A 13,755-nucleotide genomic window follows, 5' to 3' on the forward strand; every position below is an offset into this window, starting at 1 on the left:
TGGACTGGGCTGGGATGTTTTTTCAATATTCAATTGCTCTTTTGTATAAAGCTCTTTTTTATACACATATGAGTGTCTATGAATTTTTTCCTCTATCATACCCAAACTAATACAACAGCTGTATAAGCCATTTCTTGATATAAACCTTGCTACATATACATCTTTTTTTAAGACTTCTTTATAATTTTATTACCCAAACTCAATATCTTTACAGTACATATCTGGTTATAGGCAGTGAAAGTAAAATAATTACTGAGCATGGAAACAAAGTTAAGAGTTATAAAGAACATTATTATTTACTCAAAGATTTACAGATCTGTGAGCACACAATTTAAATGTTGTGTTCCAAAGAAATATGGTGCCATTGGCCATCCCAGGTATAATCGAGGAAGAATAGAGTCCCAACAAAATCCACGCAGTTTGGGCAGGACGCTCAGATATCCATTGAAATGTGCTAAGTATGAAACCCTGTCTGCTCTGAAATGTTAGTTTGGGTTTTTTGTTTGGTTTTGGTTTTGGTATTTAAAAATCATATTATTGGGGCTCGTACAACTCTCATCACAATCCATACATCAATTGAATCAGGCATGTTTGTAGATATGTTACCCTCATTCTTTTCCAGACATTTACTTTCTATTGAGCCTTTGGGATCAGCTCTTCCCCCCGACTCCACCCCCACCCTCACAACTCCTCAATAGATTGTACATTGTTATTATTTTCATCTCACACCAACCGCTGTCTCCCTTCCCCCATGGTTTCTGTTGTTCTTCCCCCTGTAGAGGGGTATATGCTTATGTGTTGATCATTGCGATCGGATCGGGCAGCTGTACCCTATCCTCTAGGGCCACCGTAAGAAGTGATCCGACGGCAGCGAGAGAGAGATTCATACAAATGCTGCGCACTCTGTTACGTCGCTCCAGAGCACTTCTGCTTTTGCTTCGACAAGTGCCTTAAAAGTCTAGCAGCAAAACCCTGCTTTTATTAACCAGGTGGCTTGGGGCCTCTTCCTGGGGAGTGTAAATTCAGACCTCAAACCCGCATGAAGGCAGATGTATTGTTATGAATTCTTATAGGACATACATTTTAAAAAGAAAAATTTAAATAATGGTAAAAATATATACAAGGAAACAGTCACTATTCCAACATTTTTTCATGTGTAATTGCCATCTATACTCATGTATAAGCTGAGTTTTTCAGCGTCTTTTTAATGCTTTTTGATGGTAAAATTAGGTGTCTCGACTGATATTTGGATCGACTTATACTCAAGTATATACGATAAGTGACATTCATCATGTTTATATCCCCATCACCATTTTCCAGTTCCAAAATTTTCAATCACCTTGAACAAACACCTAATGTTCCCAAAGTGGTACTGTTCCTTTTGCTCCCTCTGCCCTTGGTAGCCACTAATGGGCTTGGGCTTTCCTACATCTGTCAGATGTTACATATTTTACATGAGTAGGATCATGCAATACTTGTGCTCCTTGACCAACTTACTTCACTTATTCTACCCATGTTGCAGGTTCATCCATGTTGTAGCATGAAGTGGGACTTCCTCTAGGGCTGAGCAACACTAGAGAACGTAACCTATTCCACTGGGCTCCAGGCCAAGTTCACCTGTTGTCATCCTTTCTGATCGGTTATGTCTCCCCAGCCCCAGGTCCATCCTTCCATTGAATGTGGCCATCTGAGTGTCCCAGACTTGTGCAGGTCTCAGCCCCCCTATATTTCTTAGGCATTGGAAACCATGCTTCTAGGTCAAGGAGACCCTAGTCTACTACCTCTCAGACAGCCCAAGAACAGCTCAAGTGTGTACCACTTTGGTCAATTCTCTCTTCCTTTGTAGAGCCTTTTATACGTGTAAGAGCTCAGATATACAATTTAAAATAGTTTCATTCTATTTTAGCCAGAATTTTCAAGTTTTTTGTAGTGAGGAGTGAGCAGAGTGCAGAATATTAAGCTTACACTAGTTACATATAATTTTTCCTACATTTGAAATATTTCCCTACATATATTTTTGGAGGAGCCCCGGTGGCATCATGGTCATGAGCTGGCTGCTAAGAGCAGTTGGAAACCACCGCTACTCCATGGGAGCAAGGTGGAGTTTTCCACCCCAGAAGAATTACGGTCTCAGAAACTCAAGGGGGTGGCTTCTATCCTGTCCTACAGGGTCACTGTAAGGCGGCATCGACTCAATGGCAGGGACTTCAGCTAGCTTTGGGGGAAGTTTTTATTTGCTTTTTTTTTTAATAATGAGAAACAGGGTCCAAGCATTTGTTGAACAAGTGAATGGGCTACATATTACATTGAAGAACTGAACCTGGGCATTCCAACCTTGCAGAGAAAACAAACGCTATTCCATGAAGACTTCTTAGTGATGATGGGATTAAACTAGCGCTGGGAAGTCCAAAAGATATTGAATGGGTAAGAGGACTCAGGCGGGTCCCCGTAGATTCCCTTTGCGTGGCCCAACTGGATAATCGACCCACAAATTGCCTGGGAGTCACCTGGTCTGAAACAAACCAATTTTCTCACTCCCTTAAGAACATCACAGGGGATGAAAGGATGGACTTGGAGATAGCTAGGATTCTGGTAATGGATTTTTTTTGTTTTTTAAGATGAAATCAGGGAAAAGAAATGCATCTTTGTATCAGGGTCAGCTGTGGAATTGTTAGAGCACGCTGGCCTTGGCTGCAGGAAGGGAAAGCGCTCAGAAGCCGCTTCAGGAAGGCTTGGGCTGCAGGAAGCGCTGTCGGCCGGCCTTGGCTCCAGCCTGCCTCTCCTCCAGGTCATTTGGCCTTGGCCTGGGAGGGGGCGGGCGGAAAGCCCTCTGCTTTCTTTTCTGTACAGTTGTGAACAGGGCGTGATCGTGTCTACCCTCAGGGAGAAGTCTTGATTTAACTGTGCTGTAGGAAAATCAAGTTTGGACATAGGGGTGCTTGCGTAGAACTGTCCCCAGGTGCATCTTGGAATCTTCTAAGCTTCAGAGTCAATGGTACTTGATTGAAACCAAAAATTAATCACACCGCAAAATGGTAATCCAGAATCCGAGAACTAGAATTAGCCCCGTTCTCTCTCATTCTTCAGGAAGGAGCCAGGAAACTTGGGAAATATTAATGTTTAATTGATGTATTTCACTAAATGATAATTATATTTGAGTTCATTTCATGCAGGGTTGCGCACACCTGGCTTATTCAAACATGACACCAGAAAACAGGAAGCATGGTCCAGGTTAAAAGCAAATCGGCTGCTTGCTGGGGAATCACGATGCCTTTGGAAGCTTTTGCTAAGCCTGACAGAGTCGGCAGGTTGTGGGGATGATGACCAGGTTCCAGAAGCAAAGTCCAGGACAATAGATCTAAGAGAAAAGCAATAACACAAAACAAATTTTTTAATGAAGAACAAAGTGTCATAGAGATTTTATGTGGCCCACAGTAGAGAAAATATTCACTATAGGGCCTATTATTTTTAAAATGTGTATTCTTCTGCTCTAAATCAGCAACAACCTACTTGAAGAGATCATTTTTTTAAGATTAGGAATAAACAACTAAATGAAGAGTGTACAAATCCTAAATTGGAAAAAAGATTTTAATTCTAATAAAGGATTGTAAAATGATCTAAACTAGCCGAGAAATGATCAATACTCATGAATAGGTTGCCAGAAGTCTTCCCAAAATAATCTATAAATCAGTGCAATTCCAGCTAGATTTTTAATCATGCAATTAAATTATTCCAGATTTAATATAAAGAAAGTATTCACACAAAAATATATCTAATAAGTTTTAAAGGAGAATTGCCAAAACGGGGGTCAGGGACTTGCCTAGCATATATCATTGTTATTCGAGTCTGTCCAATTGGTTCCAACGCATAGTCACGTACAATGCAATGAAACACAGCCGGCCCACTGGAGACCCCCTCAGAGAGGGGTCTAGGGGAGGAGATGAGTCAGTCAGGGTGCGATGTAGCACCGATGAAGAATACAGCTTTCCCCCAGATCCTAGATGCTTCCTTGTCCCCAACTACCATGATCCAAATTCTACCTTGCAAGTCTGGATAGAGCAGAGGTTGTACACTGGTGAATATAGGAGCTGGAGGTACAGGGAATCCAGGGTGGATGATACCTTCAGGACCAGGGGTGTGAGGGGCGATACTGGGAGAGTGGAGGGTGAGTGGGTTGGAAAGGGGGAACTGATTACAAGGATCTACATGTGACCTCCTCCCTGGGGGACGGACAACAGAGAAGGGGGTGAAGGGAGACTCTGGATGGGGGCAAGATAGGACAAAATAACAATCTATAAATTATCAAGGGCTCATGAGGGAGGGAGGAGCGGGGAGTGGGGCGGGGGAAGGACCTGATGCAAAGGCCTTAAGTGGAGAGCAAATGCTTTGAAAATGATTAGGGAAAAGAAAGTACAGATGTGCTTTATACAATTGATGTATGTATATGTATGGATTGTGATAAGAGTTGTATGAGCCCCTAATAAAATGTTTTTTTTTTAATCTCAATCAAAAAGAAAACAGAAAATATTAAAACTGGAAACAATTCTAAAAGGGGTCAATAGGGAGATCCAATGAGAAGGGGTTACATTTTTCACCTGACGACAGCTGCCATGGTCAACCTCACAGTGCTGTCTGTCTGATAGCGAGGCTGCTCGCATCCCTCAGCTATGATCAGAGGAGATCCAGGGGTCCTTTTGTATTGTGAGTTAGATGGCGGTTTACAGAGCAGATAATTAGTTAAATATTCAATATTTTATGCACTTTTTCTTTCAACTCATCCATTTCAATTCCCTTAATGGACCAGCCCTTATCCCATTTCCTCCTAGTGTTTCCTGTTTCCTAACTCTCTATCTTTGGATAAATGCTGCCCTTTTGATCTTAAACGGTTGATCATTCTGACAGGACCCTGGCAGCATAGTGGTTACCAGTTGGGCCACAAGGTCAGCTGTTCAAAACCACCACTAATGCAGAGATAGCCCTATCTCCGAGGGAGGCTTTCTACTCCCGGGAAGAGTTACAGCCTCAGAAATGCACAGGGTGAATTCTACCCTGTCCTGGAGGGTCGCTGTGAGTCAGCATTGACTCGGTGGCAGGGAGGTTTTTTGGTTATTCTAACACTGGTATAACTTCAGTTCCAGAAAGAAAAGGTGACTAGTGACCACAGTCTTGGAAGTCATCCCAGTTTCCATCTGACCAATAAGCCTGTCTCCTTTCATGGTTTTGAGTTCTGTTCCACATTTCCTCCCACTCATTCCAGGCCTTTCCAATGTGATCTTGGTCAGAGAAGCTGGTAGTGGGGCACCATGTAGTTCTTCTGGTCTCAAGGCTATGGTAACTAATGTTTGTGGAGTTCACTAGACTAATTGTCTCCCTGTGCCTTTCAATTTTCATCATTTGTTTTCCCTCCAGACAGGAAGAGACCACTATTTCCATCTTAGATGGCTGTTTATATGGAGCTTTTAATACTCCAGGTACTGCTTAACAAATGAGGGGTGTAGACTAATATTTGTGTGCACTCTGTTATGCCAATTGACCTAGATGTCCCTTGAGAGAATGGTCCTGAGACCCCAGCCCCAGGGACCCATTCCCTCTGAGAAGTTTTCATAACTGTGCCTCCTGTATGCTCCACCATACTCCTGAATGCATTTGCAGCAAAGGTAAATGCTATGTACAAATATCCTCTGTCAAACATGTGCATACTTGTGAGTCCACTCACAGTCCTCCTGCCACATCTGGACTGCTTGCACGTCTATCCAAGCATCTACTTGTAGACCACCACTATTGCAGGACTGTGAATATAACACTATTTGCCTCAGTTGCCTTTAACTCTTGCAAAGCTCCCGGTGTCTCCCCCTCCTTCCGCCATTTTCCCCTAGCCTCCCTCCTATTGTGCATTGCCTAACTCTTGACCCAAATTAACACTTGTCTACCCTCGAGCTCAGTATTCCCCAAAGTAGGCAGGACCAGGAGGGGCTAAAAAGGCAGATACTTACATTTTCCCCTCAGCCATGGGCTATCGTACAAAAGGTTTTCATTAGTAGAGTAGCGCTGAGCAGTTTTTTTTTTTCCTGAAAAAGAAGGCGAAAGGTCAAATTGGCTTGGGAACCTCTGCATAACTTCCCCTCACTCTCTTCCTCCTCCACCCGACATAGCCATCAAAGCATTTTTCTTTTAATGTATAAATCTCTTGACTCTTTATCAGAGTAGTCTCATATAATATTTTCCCCTTTATGAATGGCTGATTTCACTCAGCATCATATCCTGCAGGTTTATCCCCGTGATGCGGTGTCCATCATTACTCATTAACCTTGCATAGTGTTCCATTGTATGTATGGACGGACATTTGTTTCCCATTCTTCCACTGACTGGCAGTTAGGTTGTTTCCGTCTTTTGCTGCGGTGAATAGTGGCGTGATGAGCATGGTGTGCAAATTGCTAGTCATGTGCAGGCCCTGTTTCTCTAGATATATACAAAGTAGAGAGCTTGGTGGGTCACATCATATTCCCACTCCACAGGCTTTGAGGAAGCCCCATGCAGTTTACAACATGGTTGAACTAGCAGTGCATCAAGGTACCAGCTTTTTCAGACCTTTGTCAACATTTGTTGCTTTCTGGTTTCTGCTTTCTGGTTGGTTGAGCATTGCTGTTCACACTGGGATGAGGTAGCATTTCATTGTTGGTTTGACTTGCGATTCTCAAAGGGCTAACGATCATGAGCATTTCTTCCGATGCTTGTTGACCACCTGAAGGTCTTCTTTGGGGAAGTGTCTGTTCATGTTCCCTGTCCATTTTCTAATTGGATTATTTTTTGTTTTTCTTATTATTAAAATATTGGTTTTCTATAAATCTTAGAGTTGTTCTATCCTTCATTAAAAGTGGTGTATTAAAGTCTTCAACATTATTGTAGAATTGTATATTTATTTCTTCCTTTACTTCTATAACAGTTTGCTTAATATATTGTGAGTGTTTTATTGGGTCCATAGATATGTATTACAGTTATATCATCTTGTTAAATTAACCCCCTAATCATTATATAATACCCTTCTTCATCTCTTGTGCTCTATTTTGCCTTAAAGTCTATTTTATCAGAAATCAGTATTGCCTCACATGCTCTTTTTAAATTGCCACTAGCTTGATACAAAATTTCTATTACTAGCATCATAGAAACTTTCATTTAAAACACACAAAAAATATCAAAATGGAAAGCTATTGCCTCTCAGTACATCCTCCACAGAAGTTGTCAGGAGTCTTCCTCCAATCCTGAGAACATGACCGTCACCTAGTCCAGTTTCCCAGGTGACAGACTGGATCGTGTGGTGAAAGGACAATTCTGCTGCACACCTTTCCTGACTTTAAAGCATGGAGCAGCTCCTTGCTTGTCCCAGCATCTGCCCCTGGGTCTATGTCTAGAAGCAGAACTAAATGTTCTAGAGTCTCGATGTTTGCACTGCTGACCGTGCATTATGATGCCCACAGTCGAATGCTTGTGCACAGTCAATGAAAACTCAGCCCACGTCCTAATGCCTCTGCTTTCCATCCTCTTTTTCCCCACAGAATCCTTCAACACTGAATTTGGGGACTTGAATTTTTTCTTCAGTTCTTTCAGCTTGAGAACACTGAGCATTTTCTTCCTTTGGCTTTCTAAATGCAAGCCTTGGCACACTCCACTATAATGCTTGGTCTTCTCAAAACCAACCGTTGAAATGTTCTGTTGGGCTCATTCACTTCATTTCCTCCATTCACTTTAACTACTGTGTGTTCAGATATCAGAATCTTTCCTGACATTCATTCGGGCCTTTTCTCTCTCCTTCGCAGTGACCTTTTGCTTGCTTCATGTATGATGCTCGTGATGTCATCCCACACTTGTCTGGCCTTGAGTCATTAGTGTTCAGTGCATCCAGTCTATTTCTTAAGAGAACAGTTCATAAAGTCCTAAACAGGACAAAGACAAGGACACATTAGCCAGATGAGGGAGACAATTAGAAAGTTAGGGTTTACTGACGTATAGAACTTTTAAAAAGGCATAGGAGGTCAAGAGAAACTGTCACACATGCATAGTTTGGCAGCAGATCAATACATCATGGTTCCAGGTGGAATTATTGAGTACGGTCTAAGACCTGATTGGGATAAGTACATTGTGATGTAAAATGGAGCTTATAGGCTTGGTCCAGAATACTCCCCAAGGCATTAAGACACAATTTATGACTATGTAGCTGCCTGCCCCAGCCCCACCACCAACCAAGGTGACCTCAATCAAGGACACACCCCAGCAAGCCCCCCACAGGAGACGGCCCCTTCCTCGACTGGTCAGGTGGGTGGAAGTAATACACTTTCCAATGCGCTCTGTCGAAGGGAAAGACTATTCAAATCCCTGGTTGGTGCTAACACAGTCCTCCCCTGCGTCCTCAGCCTCGAGCCTCGCGCCCACTGGGTCCCTTGGCTTCTGCCTCGGTGGGCCAGGAAGCCACCAATCCCTCTGTATTCCTTAATTCAGCTTGTCGTCTGATGTCATCACTTCTCTGTCTCAATGACTCCCTTTAGAATTCCTTGTGTTCAATCTAGCTTTCACAAATTCTCTTAATCTATAGTTATCTGGAAATGTCCTAGTTTTGCCATATTTGATACAGTTTTGCTGTATGTATGTTTCTTTGTTTGCAGTTTATTTCTTTCAGGGCTAAATATATGTCAGCCCATTGCCTTCTGGCTTTCATGGTTTCTACCAAGAAATCAGCTCTTATTCTTACTGGTGCCCTTTGAAGGAGATATGAGGGGACTTCAAAATGTTCGTGAAAGAGTGTTAATGATTTTTAAAAAAAAAAAAGTTAATGATTTTTTAAACAAACTTTTTAAGGCCTCCTTGTATTTTATTTTTCGTGAGCTATTCTGAATTCTCAGTTTTTGAGAAAGTTTGATTATGGTATGTCTTAGTGATTTTCTTTTGCGGCTTATCCTGTATATGGTTCCTTGAGCTTCTTGGATGGAAATCTTCTTGTCTTTCATGATATCATGAAAAATTTCACAGAAACATTTGAAGAGAGATAGTGGATAGTGTAGAATATGAAGATAAAAATAATTTATAAATTATCAAGGGTTCACAAGTGTCGGGGAGGGATGAGGAAAAAGAGCAACTGATACCAAGGGCTCAAATAGAAAGAAAATGTTTTGGAAATGATGATGGCAACAAATGTGCAAATGCGTTTGATACAATTCATGGATGGATTGTTATAAGAACTATAAGAGCCCCCAATAAAATGTTTTATTAATTAAAAAAATACATACGTAATTTTTTTTAAAGAACCAAGATGAATACAGGCAAAAAAAGGGAAAAAAATGTCCCTTAAGTCTATAAAAATTCTCTATTACTTCTTCATCCTCTGGATGAAAGTGTAGGCTTTTGTCCTTTCCCTCTCTGACATAAACAGCCAACACCACCTACCGACCACACAGGAACCTCCTCAGTACCCACTCCTCTGGAAGTCCAGTAAAGTATACATAACTGTTATACTTTCCTCATTTTCCTTCATTCTTTTAATTTATTGTTCATCAAACAAATTAGTGTCAAGGAATTTGTCCTTTTTTTTTTTTTCATGGTAGCATTCTCACCTCTGCCCCGCTAGATGGTCCACATGGAGGGAGAAAGAGAGAAAGAGATCTTTAATGCTAGCCCAGACTTTTTATCTTCTCTGGGGACATGCAAGCCCTCTAATTACAGGTGAGGACATATGTCACAGGAAGGGGCTGTACTATAGGTAATACAGTAATCAGAAGGTGTGGTCTAGGCATATACACGCAATAGGAAGAGGGATTGGAGGTATACATGTGACAAGATGGGCGGACCCAAGATTCAAGATGGCAGCCTAGCCTTAGTCATCCTTGGATGGGTTTGACCTCTCTGGCTTGTCCTTTATTTTAAGTGTGAAAACTTTTTTCTTTTTTTTTTTTAAATAACTTTACTTGAGGCTTGTACAACTCTTATCACAATCCATACATACATCCACTGTGTCGAGCACATTTGTACATTTGCTGCCATCATCATTCTCAAAACATTTACTTTCTGCTTGAGCCCTTGGTATCAGCTTCTCATTTTTCCCCTCCCTCATTAACCCTTGATAATTTATAATTTTTTTTCATGTCTTACACTGTCCAATGTCTCCCTTCACCTACTTTTCTGTTGTCCGTCCCCCAGGGAGGAGGTTATATGTAGATCCTTGTGATCGGATCCTTGTCCTTCATTTCATTGATTCTTTCTGTCTTGAGAACTAATGAATTCCCTCTGCATTGCCAAAATCAATTTCTGTGACCCTTGAAGTGCAGGAGGGCGTGCACGGAGCAGCGGGCAGGATAGAGCTCTAGGTTCACATAGCCAGGTTCAATCAGAGGAAGCGCTGGTCGTGCTGGAAAAGGCCAGCACAAACATCCCACCTCTCCCAAAGCACAGGGAGGCCATGCTGGTGCACCCAAGTCCAGCATGCCTCTGCTCTCTAAACACTGCCCCATGCAAACCAGGTCATGCCCCATCCTCTCACTGAGACTCTGGCAGCCATCCCTCATGTGGGTAAGCCTAGCCATGCCTACCCCCCATCCTGAAATGCAGGTGGCCTGCACTAGTGCCACACAAGCCTGCCCATGCCCCCACCCCTCCCTGAGAAACAGACCACCCATCAAACATGCGCGGGCTCTTCTTTGCCCTTCACCTCATCCTCAAAGTGTAGACCTCTGTCCATTCCCTCTCCTACAGAAACATGCACAGCCAACACCACCTACTCATCAAGGGAGACACTGTACTCTGTCTTACCAGTACAGTGGTACTGCCCCCATCTCCCACCTCATGCTTGCCCAGTTGAGTGGGGCTTTGACACTTCTGTTAAGGTCTCTTTTGTCTCGGGGAGTGCAGCTGGGCTTGCGAACCCTGGATCCATTGACCCGTACCTCAAGGCACAGGCCTCGTTAGGGGTTGTGCTGTGGGTTGACTCCCACTGGTGGATCCTCCATTTCCACCAACAAGCAGCGCTCACATTAATTGCTCACTCCCTACCTTCTTGAACTACTCACCAGTCGGGCTGAAACGCTCACTCATTTCTCTGTCACTCCCCTTTATTCAACCAAAATGAGTGCTCCTTGTCCTAAGCCCTTTCAAAGGATTTCAAAGCTGTATCACCCCCTCACTTTCCCGATCAGGGTGCCCGATCCCTGGCTGCATTTTGTCAGCCACAACATTTCTTTCCAGGAGTTATCTGCACAGAATCTCTGCCATGAGCTGTGCTCTCTTCGCGGCTGCTTTCCTGGGTTCTTCATTCCAGGTCCTTGTCTGGGCGCCATCCCAAATGGCTGTGCTGCTGAGCGCTGACAGGCAGGGGGCAGTCAGTCCATGCATCTGGTTTTCCTGCTGGCTTTGTTCTGGGCCTCTCCTTCCGAACAGGGCTCAGTTGGTTTCTTGGACTCGCTGTGCAACCTGCTGGCATCTGAGATCATCTTTGAGTGTCTTTTATTTACTTTCATTGTTTCATTGTTCATGTACACTCATGGTTGTGAGGAATGCTTATGGTGTGTCTATCTAAGGTGCCAAATGGACTGGATCCTCTCTCCTGGGCTTTCTCATTCAGACTTATCAAGGTCCATGTTTTTCCACACAATCCTACCCTCATCAGAATGTAAGGGATGTGACTTTTCTTATGGGCTGATCCAAGAGAAATGGCTGATATTCCAATACTTGACACCAAAATATCGATCAGGTTAATAAATGAGTGCTCCATTGTTATCTCCAGAATTTTCTTCCAAGTTGTGGATATCCCACATTAGACTGAGTTTTCTAGAGAAACAAAACCAGTCATAGATGTATAAGAAAGAATTGTATAGCAAGAAGGAAATGTGTATCAAGGATGCAGTCCAGCTCCAGTCTACGGGTTAGATGCCATCTGGAGTGACTCCTGTCACTGCGGGCTGATGAAGCAGGAAGGCAGAGCTGGAAGATCACAGGTCAATAGCTGCAGTGTCACATGGATACAAGATTGGCAGGAATATGGCTGGCTGCTCATAACGCCAGTAGGCCACACAGGCCACTGGCCCCAGACCCAGACACAGGACCTAAGCAAAAGGAAGTTGAAGCAGGGTAAGAGAGAGACTGAAGTGTCTCTTATAAATAGGCCACACACCCCAAGGAGACATTGCTAAGTTGTGATCTAATTGACAGGTTAGATTCCTCCTGTATCTTCTTACAGATGAGGCCAAGTTGGCACAAAGCCTAACCAAGCCTACCCATTTGATAAGCTTTGGTGCTAGCATGTCTTTTTCTCCCTGCAAGGCATCAGTGGAAGATGTTTCTTTGGGTTTTCTTTTTCAGACAATGGCCAGGATATTACTTCCTCAAATGGCCCCTAGACGGCGCTGTGATTGGGAGCATCAAGCGATTGCAGCTGTCCAGCTACTTCCATTGGAATAATATACAAGTTCACTGGTGCTCTGGCAAAGGAAACTATCGCAGGGCCACCAGCTAGCCACAGCAACTGACAGATGCTATGCTGACCATAAGAATCCTCTTCACTTTTGAAGTATCCAAAGTGTGGAGGAGGAAATCCATCTTCGAATCAATGAATACAGTAAAACAATGGTAAAAATAATAACTCCCTATAAAAATATTCAGAAGATTTCAGTGCCACAGATGCTAGCGGGGCTGCACCCATCACCCCTTGGCACTTCACTGTGAGGGGAGGGACGGCCTCGAAGTGCAAGTATACTTCCTGAGCATGTCAACTGTGTCCCACGTTCAGTCCCTCCCTGCTCACAGGGCATAACAAAACTCCTGAGGAGTTAAGACTTCTGAAAGCAGCTCTCAGCCAATGACGGGTTAAAGAATAGATCTATCAGCTCCTTGTCCTTCCAGGGGCCAATGTGAGGCTTGCTCTTCATCATCCCTCTAAGTTCCCCAGGGAAACTGAGGCCCAGTTACCCGCAGAGTAGCCTGCTGAAAAATAATCATCTTGATTAACTTCCTGTTCTTTCCTGTGTCCCATCTATGCTTTCAGTGTGGTACTTCCCAGAATCACCGCCCAAATACACTCAAACAAACAAACAAAAACCAAGCACATGGTTATCAAGCCAATTCTGACTCATGGTGACCCTATAGGACAGGGTAGAACTGCCCCTGTGGGTTTCTGAGATTGTACTTTATGGGAGTAGAAAGCCTCATCTTTCTCCCTCAGAGGAGCTGGTGGATTCAAACAGCCAGCCTTGTGGTTAGTAGCCCAACTTGTAACCCACTATGCCACCAAGCACTCAAATGCTTATTTTAAAGTCTGCTTCTGGGGAAGCATAGCTTAAACCAGGGACGCATGCTATGCAAGGACTTTGCAGCCTTTGGTCATTATCTTACACAAAAAGGTCTGAGCGTAAACCCTCCTTCACCATCAGATCTCTTTCCCACCATGTGAGCCTCCAAAATGCCTCCTCCTAACCTCTCCTGCAGTCAGCGCCCAGTCTTACTTTGACTTCCCAGCTCGTCAGCTCCCTGCCCATTCTACCACTACCACCTCCCCATGCCTCCCCATTATGCATACTTCTTCCCATGTGTTTTCTGTCAGCTCCTCCAAGCACCACCTTGTGAGATGCAATGAACAGAGCGTTCTCGGTACAGAATCTGACCCCCCGGGGTAGAGAAGAAGTGTGTCCACAAGTTACATCCACAATACAGTACTAACTTTAATTAAACAACATTCCATGAGTAAGTAATTTTTTTCTCCGAAACTCATATGTACTAATG

The sequence above is a fragment of the Tenrec ecaudatus genome, chromosome 15 (assembly GCF_050624435.1).
Source record: "Tenrec ecaudatus isolate mTenEca1 chromosome 15, mTenEca1.hap1, whole genome shotgun sequence".
Lineage (NCBI taxonomy): Eukaryota > Metazoa > Chordata > Mammalia > Afrosoricida > Tenrecidae > Tenrec > Tenrec ecaudatus.